Source organism: Macaca mulatta, chromosome 7 (genome assembly GCF_049350105.2).
Source record: "Macaca mulatta isolate MMU2019108-1 chromosome 7, T2T-MMU8v2.0, whole genome shotgun sequence".
In the NCBI taxonomy this organism is placed as follows: domain Eukaryota; kingdom Metazoa; phylum Chordata; class Mammalia; order Primates; family Cercopithecidae; genus Macaca; species Macaca mulatta.
In genome coordinates this window covers 64566763-64580124 of record NC_133412.1, presented here as the reverse complement: position 1 = coordinate 64580124, position 13362 = coordinate 64566763, and positions in this window count along the sequence as shown.

The window sequence follows — 13362 nt, the reverse complement described above, 5'->3', positions numbered from 1 at the left end:
CTTTGTGTTCTGTGAAATCATCTCACAGAGTTACAGCTTTCCCCTCATGAAGCCTTTCTCTAAGATAGTTCTTGTGGAATTGGCAAAGTGATATTTGGAAGCCCATAGAGGACTATGGTGAAAAAGGAAATATCCTCAGATGGAATCTGGAAAGAAGCTTTCTGAGAAACTGCTGAGTGTTCTGTTAATTCATCTCACAGAGTTACATCTGTATATCGTGGATCTCTTTGCTAGCCTTATTTCTGTGGAATCTGAGAACAGATATTTCGGATCCCTTTGAAGACTATAGGGCCAAAGGAAATATCCTCCGAAAACAAAGAGAAAGAAGCTTTCTGAGAAACTTCTTTGTGTTCTGTGAAATCATATCACAGAGTTACAGCTTTCCCCTCAAGAAGCCTTTCGCTAAGACAGTTCTTGTGGAATTGGCAAAGTGATATTTGGAAGCCCATAGAGGGCTATGGTGAAAAAGGAAATATCCTCAGATGAAATCTGGAAAGAAGCTTTCTGAGAAACTGCTGAGTGTTCTGTTAATTCATCTCAAAGAGTTACATTTGTATTTCGTGGATCTCTTTGCTAGCCTTATTTCTGTGGAATCTGAGAACAGATATTTCGGATCCCTTTGAAGACGATAGGGCCCAAGGAAATATCCTCCGATAACAAAGAGAAAGAAGCTTTCTGAGAAACGTCTTTGTGTTCAGTGAAATCATCTCACAGAGTTACAGCTTTCCCCTCAAGAAGCCTCTCGCTAAGACATTTCTTGTGGAATTGGCAAAGTGATATTTGGAAGCCCATAGAGGGCTATGGTGTAAAAGGAAATATCCTCAGATGAAATCTGCAAAGAAGCTCTCTGAGAAACTGCTGAGTGTTCTGTTAATTCATCTCACAGAGTTACATCTGTATATCGTGGATCTCTTTGCTAGCCTTATTTCTGTGGAATTTCAGAACAGATATTTCGGATCCCTTTGAAGACTATAGGGCCAAAGGAAATATCCTCCGATAAAAAAGAGAAAGAAGCTTTCTGAGAAACTTCTTTGTGTTCTGTTAAATGATCTCACAGAGTTACAGCTTTTCCCCTCAAGAAGCGTTACGCTAAGACAGTTCTTGTGGAATTGGCAAAGTGATATTTGGAAGCCCATAGAGGGCTATGGTGAAAAAGGAAATATCCTCAGATGAAATCTGGAAAGAAGCTTTCTGAGAAACTGCTGAGTGTTCTGTTAATTCATCTCACAGAGTTACATCTGTATTTCGTGCATCTCTTTGCTAGACTTATTTCTGTGGAATCTGAAAACAGATATTTCGGATCCCTTTGAAGACTATAGGGCCAAAGGAAATATCCTCCGATAACAAAGAGAAAGAAGCTTTCTGAGAAACTTCTTTGTGTTCTGTGAAATCATCTCACAGAGTTACAGCTTTCCCCTCAAGAAGCCTTTCGTAAGACAGTTCTTGTGGAATTGGCAAAGTGATATTTGGAAGCCCATAGAGGGCTATGGTGAAAAAGGAAATATCCTCAGATGAAATCTGGAAAGAAGCTTTCTGAGAAACTGCTTAGTGTTCTGTTAATTCATCTCACAGTGTTACATGTGTATTTCGTGGATCTCTTTGCTAGCCTTATTTCTGTGGAATCTGAGAACAGACATTTCGGATCCCTTTTGAAGACTATAGGGCCAAAGGAAATATCCTCCGATAACAAAGAGAAAGAAGCTTTCTGAGAAACGTCTTTGTGTTCTGTGAAATCATCTTACTGAATTACAGCTTTCTCCTCAAGAAGCCTTTCGCTAAGACAGTTCTTGTGGAATTGGCAAAGTGATATTTGGAAGCCCATAGAGGCTATGGGGAAAAAGGAAATATCCTCAGATGAAATCTGGAAAGAAGCTTTCTGAGAAACTGCTGAGTGTTCTGTTAATTCATCTCAAAGAGTTACATCTGTATTTCGTGGATCTCTTTGCTAGCCTTATTTCTGTGGAATCTGAGAACAGATATTTCCGATCCCTTTGAAGACGATAGGGCCAAAGGAAATACCCTCCGATAACAAAGAGAAAGAAGCTTTCTGAGAAACGTCTTTGTGTTCTGTGAAATCATCTCACAGAGTTACAGCTTTCCCCTCAAGAAGCCTCTCGCTAAGACATTTCTTGTGGAATTGGCAAAGTGATATTTGGAAGCCCATAGAGGGCTATGGTGTAAAAGGAAATATCCTCAGATGAAATCTGCAAAGAAGCTCTCTGAGAAACTGCTGAGTGTTCTGTTAATTCATCTCACAGAGTTACATCTGTATATCGTGGATCTCTTTGCTAGCCTTATTTCTGTGGAATTTCAGAACAGATATTTCGGATCCCTTTGAAGACTATAGGGCCAAAGGAAATATCCTCCGATAAAAAAGAGAAAGAAGCTTTCTGAGAAACTTCTTTGTGTTCTGCTAAATGATCTCACAGAGTTACAGCTTTTCCCCTCAAGAAGCCTTACGCTAAGACAGTTCTTGTGGAATTGGCAAAGTGATATTTGGAAGCCCATAGAGGGCTATGGTGAAAAAGGAAATATCCTCAGATGAAATCTGGAAAGAAGCTTTCTGAGAAACTGCTGAGTGTTCTGTTAATTCATCTCACAGAGTTACATCTGTATTTCGTGGATCTCTTTGCTAGCCTTATTTCTGTGGAATCTGAAAACAGATATTTCGGATCCCTTTGAAGACTATAGGGCCAAAGGAAATATCCTCCGATAACAAAGAGAAAGAAGCTTTCTCAGAAACTTCTTTGTGTTCTGTGAAATCATCTCACAGAGTTACAGCTTTCCCCTCAAGAAGCCGCTCGCTAAGACATTTCTTGTGGAATTGGCAAAGTGATATTGGGAAGCCCATAGAGGGCTATGGTGTAAAAGGAAATATCCTCAGATGAAATCTGCAAAGAAGCTCTCTGAGAAACTGCTGAGTGTTCTGTTAATTCATCTCACAGAGTTACATCTGTATATCGTGGATCTCTTTGCTAGCCTTATTTCTGTGGAATCTGAGAACAGATATTTCGGATCCCTTTGAAGACTATAGGGCCAAAGGAAATATCCTCCGATAAAAAAGAGAAAGAAGCTTTCAGAGAAACTTCTTTGTGTTCTGTCAAATGATCTCACAGAGTTACAGCTTTTCCCCTCAAGAAGCCTTTCGCTAAGACAGTTCTTGTGGAATTGGCAAAGTGATATTTGGAAGCCCATAGAGGGCTATGGTGAAAAAGGAAATAACCTCAGATGAAATCTGGAAAGAAGCTTGCTGAGAAACTGCTGAGTGTTCTGTTAATTCATCTCACAGAATTACATCTGTATTTCGCGGATCTCTTTGCTAGCCTTATTTCTGTGGAATCTGAGAACAGATATTTCGGATCCCTTTGAAGACTATAGGGCCAAAGGAAATATTCTCCGATAACAAAGAGAAAGAAGATTTCTGAGAAACTTCTTTGTGTTCTGTGAAATCATCTCACAGAGTTACAGCTTTCCCCTCAAGAAGCCTTTCGCTAAGACAGTTCTTGTGGAATTGGCAAAGTGATATTTGGAAGCCCATAGAGGGCTATGGTGAAAAAGGAAATATCCTCAGATGAAATCTGGAAAGAAGCTTTCTGAGAAACTGCTGAATGTTCTGTTAATTCATCTCACAGTGTTACATCTGTATTTCGTGGATCTCTTTGCTAGCCTTATTTCTGTGGAATCTGAAAACAGATATTTCGGATCCCTTTGAAGACTATAGGGCCAAAGGAAATATCCTCCGATAACAAAGAGAAAGAAGCTTTCTGAGAAACTTCTTTGTGTTCTGTGAAATCATCTCACAGAGTTACAGCTTTCCCCTCAAGAAGCCTTTCGTAAGACAGTTCTTGTGGAATTGGCAAAGTGATATTTGGAAGCCCATAGAGGGCTATGGTGAAAAAGGAAATATCCTCAGATGAAATTTGGAAAGAAGCTTTCTGAGAAACTGCTGAGTGTTCTGATAATTCATCTCACAGTGTTACATGTGTATTTCGTGGATCTCTTTGCTTGCCTTATTTCTGTGGAATCTGAGAACAGATATTTCGGATCCCTTTTGAAGACTATAGGGCCAAAGGAAATATCCTCCGATAACAAAAAAAAGAAGCTTTCTGAGAAACGTCTTTGTGTTCTGTGAAATCATCTTACTGAATTACAGCTTTCCCCTCAAGAAGCCTTTCGCTAAGACAGTTCTTGTGGAATTGACAAAGTGATATTTGGAAGCCCATAGAGGGCTATGGTGAAAAATGAAATATCCTCAGATGAAATCTGGAAATAAGCTTTCTGAGAAACTGCTGAGTGTTCTGTTAATTCATCTCACAGAGTTACATCTGTATTTCGTGGATCTCTTTGCTAGCCTTATTTCTGTGGAATCTGAGAACAGATATTTCGGATCCCTTTGAAGACTATAGGGCGAAAGGAAATATCCTCCGATAACAAAGAGAAAGAAGCTTTCTGAGAAACTTCCTTGTGTTCTGTTCAATCATATCACAGAGTTACAGCTTTCCCCTCAAGAAGCCTTTCGCTAAGACAGTTCTTGTGGAATTGGCAAAGTGATATTTGGAAGCCCATAGAGGGCTACGGTGAAAAAGGAAATATCCTCAGATGAAATCTATAAAGAAGCTTTCTGAGAAACTGCTGCGTGTTCTGTTAATTCATCTCACAGAGTTACATCTGTATGTCGTGGATCTCTTTGCTAACCTTATTTCTGTGGAATCTGAGAACAGATATTTCGGATCCCTTTGAAGACTATAGGGCCAAAGGAAATATCCTCCGATAACAAAGAGAAAGAAGCTTTCTGAGAAACATCTTTGTGTTCTGTGAAATCATCTCACAGAGTTACAGCTTTCCCCTCAAGAAGCCTTTCGCTAAGATAGTTCTTGTGGAATTGGCAAACTGATATTTGGAAGCCCCTAGAGGGCTATGGTGAAAAAGGAAATATCCTCAGATGAAATCTGGAAAGAAGCTTTCTGAGAAACTGCTGAGTGTTCTGTTAATTCATCTCACAGAGTTACATCTGTATATCGTGGATCTCTTTGCTAGCCTTATTTCTGTGGAATCTGACAACAGATATTTCGGATCCCTTTGAAGACTATAGGGCCAAAGGAAATATCCTCCGAAAACAAAGAGAAAGAAGCTTTCTGAGAAACTTCTTTGTGTTCTGTGAAATCATCTCACAGAGTTACAGCTTTCCCCTCAGGAAGCCTTTCGCTAAGACAGTTCTTGTGGAATTGGCAAAGTGATATTTGGAAGCCCATAGAGGGCTATGGTGAAAAAGGAAATATCCTCAGATGAAATCTGGAAAGAAGCTTTCTGAGAAACTGCTGAGTGTTCTGTTAATTCATCTCACAGAGTTACATCTGTATTTCGTGGATCTCTTTGCTAGCCTTATTTCTGTGGAATCTGAGAACAGATATTTCGCATCCCTTTGAAGACGATAGGGCCAAAGGAAATATCCTCCGATAACAAAGAGAAAGAAGCTTTCTGAGAAACGTCTTTGTGTTCTGTGAAATCATCTCACAGAGTTACAGCTTTCCCCTCAAGAAGCCTCTCGCTAAGACATTTCTTGTGGAATTGGCAAAGTGATATTTGGAGGCCCATAGAGGGCTATGGTGTAAAAGGAAATATCCTCAGATGAAATCTGCAAAGAAGCTCTCTGAGAAACTGCTGAGTGTTCTTTTAATTCATCTCACAGAGTTACATCTGTATATCGTGGATCTCTTTGCTAGCCTTATTTCTGTGGAATCTGAGAACAGATATTTCGGATCCCTTTGAAGACTATAGGACCAAAGGAAATATCCTCCGATAAAAAAGAGAAAGAAGCTTTCTGAGAAACTTCTTTGTGTTCTGTTAAATGATCTCACAGAGTTACAGCTTTTCCCCTCAAGAAGCCTTTCGCTAAGACAGTTCTTGTGGAATTGGCAAAGTGATATTTGGAAGCCCTTAGAGGGCTATGGTGAAAAAGGAAATAACCTCAGATGAAATCTGGAAAGAAGCTTTCTGAGAAACTGCTGAGTGTTCTGTTAATTCATCTCACAGAGTTACATCTGTATTTCGCGGATCTCTTTGCTAGCCTTATTTCTGTGGAATCTGAGAACAGATATTTCGGATCCCTTTGAAGACTATAGGGCCAAAGGAAATATTCTCCGATAACAAAGAGAAAGAAGCTTTCTGAGAAACTTCTTTGTGTTCTGTGAAATCATCTCACAGAGTTACAGCTTTCCCCTCAAGAAGCCTTTCGCTAAGACAGTTCTTGTGGAATTGGCAAAGTGATATTTGGAAGCCCATAGAGGGCTATGGTGAAAAAGGAAATATCCTCAGATGAAATCTGCAAAGAAGCTCTCTGAGAAACTGCTGAGTGTTCTGTTAATTCATCTCACAGAGTTACATCTGTATATCGTGGATCTCTTTGCTAGCCTTATTTCTGTGGAATCTGAGAACAGATATTTCGGATCCCTTTGAAGACTATAGGGCCAAAGGAAATATCCTCCGATAAAAAAGAGAAAGAAGCTTTCTGAGAAACTTCTTTGTGTTCTGTTAAATGATCTCACAGAGTTACAGCTTTTCCCCTCAAGAAGCCTTTCGCGAAGACAGTTCTTGTGGAATTGGCAAAGTGATATTTGGAAGCCCATAGAGGGCTATGGTGAAAAAGGAAATAACCTCAGATGAAATCTGGAAAGAAGTTCTGAGAAACTGCTGAGTGTTCTGTTAATTCATCTCACAGAGTTACATCTGTATTTCGCGGATCTCTTTGCTAGCCTTATTTCTGTGGAATCTGAGAACAGATATTTCGGATCCCTTTGAAGACTATAGGGCCAAAGGAAATATTCTCCGATAACAAAGAGAAAGAAGCTTTCTGAGAAACTTCTTTGTGTTCTGTGAAATCATCTCACAGAGTTACAGCTTTCCCCTCAAGAAGCCTTTCGCTAAGACAGTTCTTGTGGAATTGGCAAAGTGATATTTGGAAGCCCATAGAGGGCTATGGTGAAAAAGGAAATATCCTCAGATGAAATCTGGAAAGAAGCTTTCTGAGAAACTGCTGAGTGTTCTGTTAATTCATCTCACAGAGTTACATCTGTATTTCGTGGATCTCTTTGCTAGCCTTATTTCTGTGGAATCTGAAAACAGATATTTCGGATCCCTTTGAAGACTATAGAGCCAAAGGAAATATCCTCCGATAACAAAGAGAAAGAAGCTTTCTCAGAAACTTCTTTGTGTTCTGTGAAATCATCTCACAGAGTTACAGCTTTCCCTTCAAGAAGCCTTTCGTAAGAAAGTTCTTGTGGAATTGGCAAAGTGATATTTGGAAGCCCATAGAGGGCTATGGTGAAAAAGGAAATATCCTCAGATGAAATCTGGAAAGAAGCTTTCTGAGAAACTGCTGAGTGTTCTGTTAATTCATCTCACAGTGTTACAGGTGTATTTCGTGGATATCTTTGCTAGCCTTATTTCTGTGGAATCTGAGAACAGATATTTCGGATCCCTTTTGAAGACTATAGGGCGAAAGGAAATATCCTCCGATAACAAAGAGAAAGAAGCTTTCTGAGAAACTTCTTTGTGTTCTGTGAAATCATCTCACAGAGTTACAGCTTTCCCCTCAAGAAGCCTTTCGCTAAGACAGTTCTTGTGGAATTGGCAAAGTGATATTTGGAAGCCCATAGAGGGCTATGGTGAAAAAGGAAATATCCACAGATGAAATCTGGAAAGAAGCTCTGAGAAACTGCTGAGTGTTCTGTTAATTCATCTCACAGAGTTACATCTGTATTTCGTGTATCTCTTTGCTAGCCTTATTTCTGTGGAATCTGAGAACAGATATTTCGGATCCCTTTGAAGACTATAGGGTCAAAGGAAATATCCTCCGATAACAAAGAGAAAGAAGCTTTCTGAGAAACTTCTTTGTGTTCTGTGAAATCATCTCACAGAGTTACAGCTTTCCCCTCAAGAAGCCTTTCGCTAAGACAGTTCTTTTGGAATTGGCAAAGTGATATTTGGAAGCCCATAGAGGGCTATGGTGAAAAAGGAAATATCCTCAGATGAAATCTGGAAAGAAGCTTTCTGAGAAACTGCTGAGTGTTCTGTTAATTCATCTCACAGAGTTACATCTGTATTTCGCGGATCTCTTTGCTAGCCTTATTTCTGTGGAATCTGAGAACAGATATTTCGGATCCCTTTGAAGACTATTGGGCCTAAGGAAATATCCTCCGATAACAAAGAGAAAGAAGCTTTCTGAGAAACTTCTTTGTGTTCTGTGAAATCATCTCACTGAGATACAGCTTTTGCCTCAAGAAGGCTTTCGCTAAGACGGTTCTTGTGGAATTGGCAAAGTGATATTTGGAAGCCCTTAGAGGGCTATGGTGAAAAAGGAAATATCCTCAGATGAAATCTGGAAAGAAGCTTTCTGATAAACTACTGAGTGTTCTATTAATTCATCTCACAGAGTTACATTTGTATGACGTGGATCTCCTTGCTAGCCTTATTTCTGTGGAATCTGAGAACAGATATTTCGGATCCCTTTGAAGACTATAGGGCCAAAGGAAATATCCTCCGATAACAAAGAGAAAGAAGCTTTCTGAGAAACGTCTTTGTGTTCTGTGGAATCATCTCACAGAGTTACAGCTTTCCCCTAAATAAGACTTTCGCTAAGACACTTCTTGTGGAATTGGCAAAGTGATATTTGGAAGCCCATAGAGGGCTATGATGAAAAATGAAATATCCTCACATGAAATCTGGATAGAAGATCTCTGAGAAACTGCTGAGTGTTCTGTTAATTCATCTCACAGAGTTACATCTGTATTTCGTGGATCTCTTTGCTAACCTTATTTCTGTGGAATCTGAGAACAGATATTTCGGATCCTTTTGAAGACTATTGGGCCAAAGGAAATATCCTCCGATAACAAAGAGAAAGAAGGTTTCTGAGAAACTTCTTTGTGTTCTGTGAAATCATCTCACAGCGTTACAGCTTTACCCTCAAGAAGCCTTTCGCTAAGACAGTTCTTGTGGAATTGGCAAAGTGATATTGGGAAGCCCATAGAGGGCTATGGTGAAAAAGGAAATATCCTCAGATGAAATCTGGAAAGAAGCTTTCTGAGAAACTGCTGAGTGTTCTGTTAATTCATCTCACAGAGTTACATCTGTATTTCGCGGATCTCTTTGCTAGCCTTATTTCTGTGGAATCTGAGAACAGATATTTCGGATCCCTTTAAAGACTATAGGGCCAAAGGAAATATCCTCCGATAACAAAGAGAAAGAAGCTTTCTCAGAAACTTCTTTGTGTTCTGTGAAATCATCTCACAGAGTTACAGCTTTCCCCTCAAGAAGCCTTTCGCTAAGACAGTTCTTGTGTAATTGGCAAAGTGATATTTGGAAGCCCATAGAGGGCTATGGTGAAAAAGGAAATATCCTCAGATGAAATCTGGAAAGAAGCTTTCTGAGAAACTGCTGAGTGTTCTGTTAATTCATCTCACAGAGTTACATCTGTATATCGTGGATCTCTTTGCTAGCCTTTTTTCTGTGGAATCTGAGAACAGATATTTCAGATCCATTTTAAGACTATAGGGCGAAAGGAAATATCCTCCGATAACAAAGAGAAAGAAGCTTTCTGAGAAACGTCTTCGTGTTCTGTGAAATCATCTCAGAGTTACAGCTTTCCCCTCAAGATGCCTCTCGCTAAGACAGTTCTTGTGGAATTGGCAAAGTGATATTTGGAAGCCCATATTGGGCTATGGTGAAAAAGGAAATATCATCAGATGAAATCTGGAAAGAAGCTCTCTGAGAAACTGCTGCGTGTTCTGTTAATTCATCTCACAGAGTTACATCTGTATGTCGTGCATCTCTTTGCTAGCCTTATTTCTGTGGAACCTGAGAACAGATATTTCGGATCCCTTTGAAGACAATAGGGCCAAAGGAAATATCCTCCGATAACAAAGAGAAAGAAGCTTTCTGAGAAACTTCTTTGTGTTCTGTGAAATCATCTCACAGCGTTACAGCTTTGCCCTCAAGAAGCCTTTCGCTAAGACAGTTCTTGTGTAATTGGCAAAGTGATATTTGGAAGCCCATAGAGGGCTATGGTGAAAAAGGAAATATCCTCAGATGAAATCTGGAAAGAAGCTTTCTGAGAAACTGCTGAGTGTTCTGTTAATTCATCTCACAGAGTGACATCTGTATTTCGTGGATCTCTTTGCTAGCCTTATTTCTGTGGAATCTGAAAACAGATATTTCGGATCCCTTTGAAGACTATAGGGCCAAAGGAAATATCCTCCGAAAACAAAGAGAAAGAAGCTTTCTGAGAAACTTCTTTGTGTTCTGTGAAATCATCTTACTGAGTTACAGCTTTCCCCTCAAGAAGCCTTTCGCTAAGACAGTTCTTGTGGAATTGGCAAAGTGATATTTGGAAGCCCATAGAGGGCTATGGTGAAAAAGGAAATATCCTCAGATGAAATCTGGAAAGAAGCTCTCTGAGAAACTGCTGAGTGTTCTGTTAATTCATCTCACAGAGTTACATCTGTATTTCGTGGATCTCTTTGCTAGCCTTATTTCTGTGGAATCTGAGAACAGATATTTCGGATCCCTTTGAAGACTATTGGGCCAAAGGAAATATCCTCCGATAACAAAGAGAAAGAAGCTTTCTGAGAAACTTCTTTGTGTTCTGTGAAATCATCTCACAGAGTTACAGCTTTCCCCTCAAGAAGCCTTTCGCTAAGACAGTTCTTGTGGAATTGGCAAAGTGATATTTGGAAGCCCATAGAGGGCTATGGTGAAAAAGGAAATATCCACAGATGAAATCTGGAAAGAAGCTTTCTGAGAAACTGCTGAGTGTTCTGTTAATTCATCTCACAGAGTTACATCTGTATTTCGTGGATCTCTTTGCTGGCCTTATTTCTGTGGAATCTGAGAACAGATATTTCGGATCCCTTTGAAGACTATAGGGCCAAAGGAAATATCCTCCGATAACAAAGAGAAAGAAGCTTTCTGAGAAACTTCTTTGTGTTCTGTGAAATCATCTCACAGAGTTACAGCTTCCCTCAAGAAGCCTTTCGCTAAGACAGTTCTTTTGGAGATGGCAAAGTGATATTTGGAAGCCCATAGAGGGCTATGGTGAAAAAGGAAATATCCTCAGATGAAATCTGGAAAGAAGCTTTCTGAGAAACTGCTGAGTGTTCTGTTAATTCATCTCACAGAGTTACATCTGTATTTCGCGGATCTCTTTGCTAGCCTTATTTCTGTGGAATCTGAGAACAGATACTTCGGATCCCTTTGAAGACTATTGGGCCTAAGGAAATATCCTCCGATAACAAAGAGAAAGAAGCTTTCTGAGAAACTTCTTTGTGTTCTGTGAAATCATCTCACAGCGTTACAGCTTTGCCTTCAAGAAGCCTTTCGCTAATACAGTTCTTGTGGAATTGGCAAAGTGATATTTGGAAGCCCATAGAGGGCTATGGTGAAAAAGGAAATATCCTCAGATGAAATCTGGAAAGAAGCTTTCTGAGAAACTGCTGAGTGTTCTGTTAATTCATCTCACAGAGTTACATCTGTATTTCGCGGATCTCTTTGCTAGCCTTATTTCTGTGGAATCTGAGAACAGATATTTCGGATCCCTTTGAAGACTATAGGGCCAAAAGAAATATCCTCCGATAACAAAGAGAAAGAAGCTTTCTCAGAAACTTCTTTGTGTTCTGTGAAATCATCACATAGAGTTACAGCTTTCCCCTCAAGAAGCCTTTCGCTAAGACAGTTCTTGTGGAATTGGCAAAGTGATATTTGGAAGCCCATAGAGGGCTATGGTGAGAAAGGAAATATCCTCAGATGAAATCTATAAAGAAGCTTTCTGAGAAACTGCTGCGTGTTCTGTTATTTCATCTCACAGAGTTACATCTGTATGTCGTGGATCTCTTTGCTAACCTTATTTCTGTGGAATCTGAGAACAGATATTTCGGATCCCTTTGAAGACTGTAGGGCCAAAGGAAATATCCTCCGATAACAAAGAGAAAGAAGCTTTCTGAGAAACTTCTTTGTGTTCTGTGAAATCATCTCACAGAGTTACAGCTTTCGCCTCAAGAAGCCTTTCGCTAAGATACTTCTTGTGGAATTGGAAAAGTGATATTTGGAAGCCCATAGAGGGCTATGGTGAAAAAGGGAATATCCTCAGATGAAATCTGGAAAGAAGCTTTCTGAGAAACTGCTGAGTGTTCTGTTAATTCATCTCACAGAGTGACATCTGTATTTCGTGGATCTCTTTGCTAACCTTATTTCTGTGGAATCTGACAACAGATATTTCGGATCCCTTTGAAGACTATAGGGCCAAAGGAAATATCCTCCGAAAACAAAGAGAAAGAAGCTTTCTGAGAAACTTCTTTGTGTTCTGTGAAATCATCTCACAGAGTTACAGCTTTCCCCTCAAGAAGCCTTTCGCTAAGACAGTTCTTGTGGAATTGGCAAAGTGATATTTGGAAGCCCATAGAGGGCTATGGTGAAAAAGGAAATATCCTCAGATGAAAACTGGAAAGAAGCTTTCTGAGAAACTGCTGAGTGTTCTGTTAATTCATCTCACAGAGTTACATCTGTATTTCGTGGATCTCTTTGCTAGCCTTATTTCTGTGGAATCTGAGAACAGATATTTCGGATCCCTTTGAAGACTGTAGGGCCAAAGGAAATATCCTCCGGTAACAAAGAGAAAGAAGCTTTCTGAGAAGCGTCTTTGTGTTCTGTGAAATCATCTCACAGAGTTACAGCTTTCCCCTCAAGAAGCCTCTCGCTAAGACATTTCTTGTGGAATTGGCAAAGTGATATTTGGAAGCCCATAGAGGGCTAGGGTGTAAAAGGAAATATCCTCAGATGAAATCTGCAAAGAAGCTCTCTGAGAAACTGCTGAGTGTTCTGTTAATTCATCTCACAGAGTTACATCTGTATATCGTGGATCTCTTTGCTAGCCTTATTTCTGTGGAATCTGAGAACAGATACTTCGGATCCCTTTGAAGACTATAGGGCCAAAGGAAATATCCTCCGATAAAAAAGAGAAAGAAGCTTTCTGAGAAACTTCTTTGTGTTCTGTTAAATGATCTCACAGAGTTACAGCTTTTCCCCTCAAGAAGCCTTACGCTAAGACAGTTCTTGTGGAATTAGCAAAGTGATATTTGGAAGCCCATAGAGGGCTCTGGTGAAAAAGGAAATAACCTCAGATGAAATCTGGAAAGAAGCTTTCTGAGAAACTGCTGAGTGTTCTGTTAATTCATCTCACAGAGTTACATCTGTATTTCGCGGATCTCTTTGCTAGCCTTATTTCTGTGGAATCTGAGAACAGATATTTCGGATCCCTTTGAAGACTATAGGGCCAAAGAAAATATTCTCCGATAACAAAGCGAAAGAAGCTTT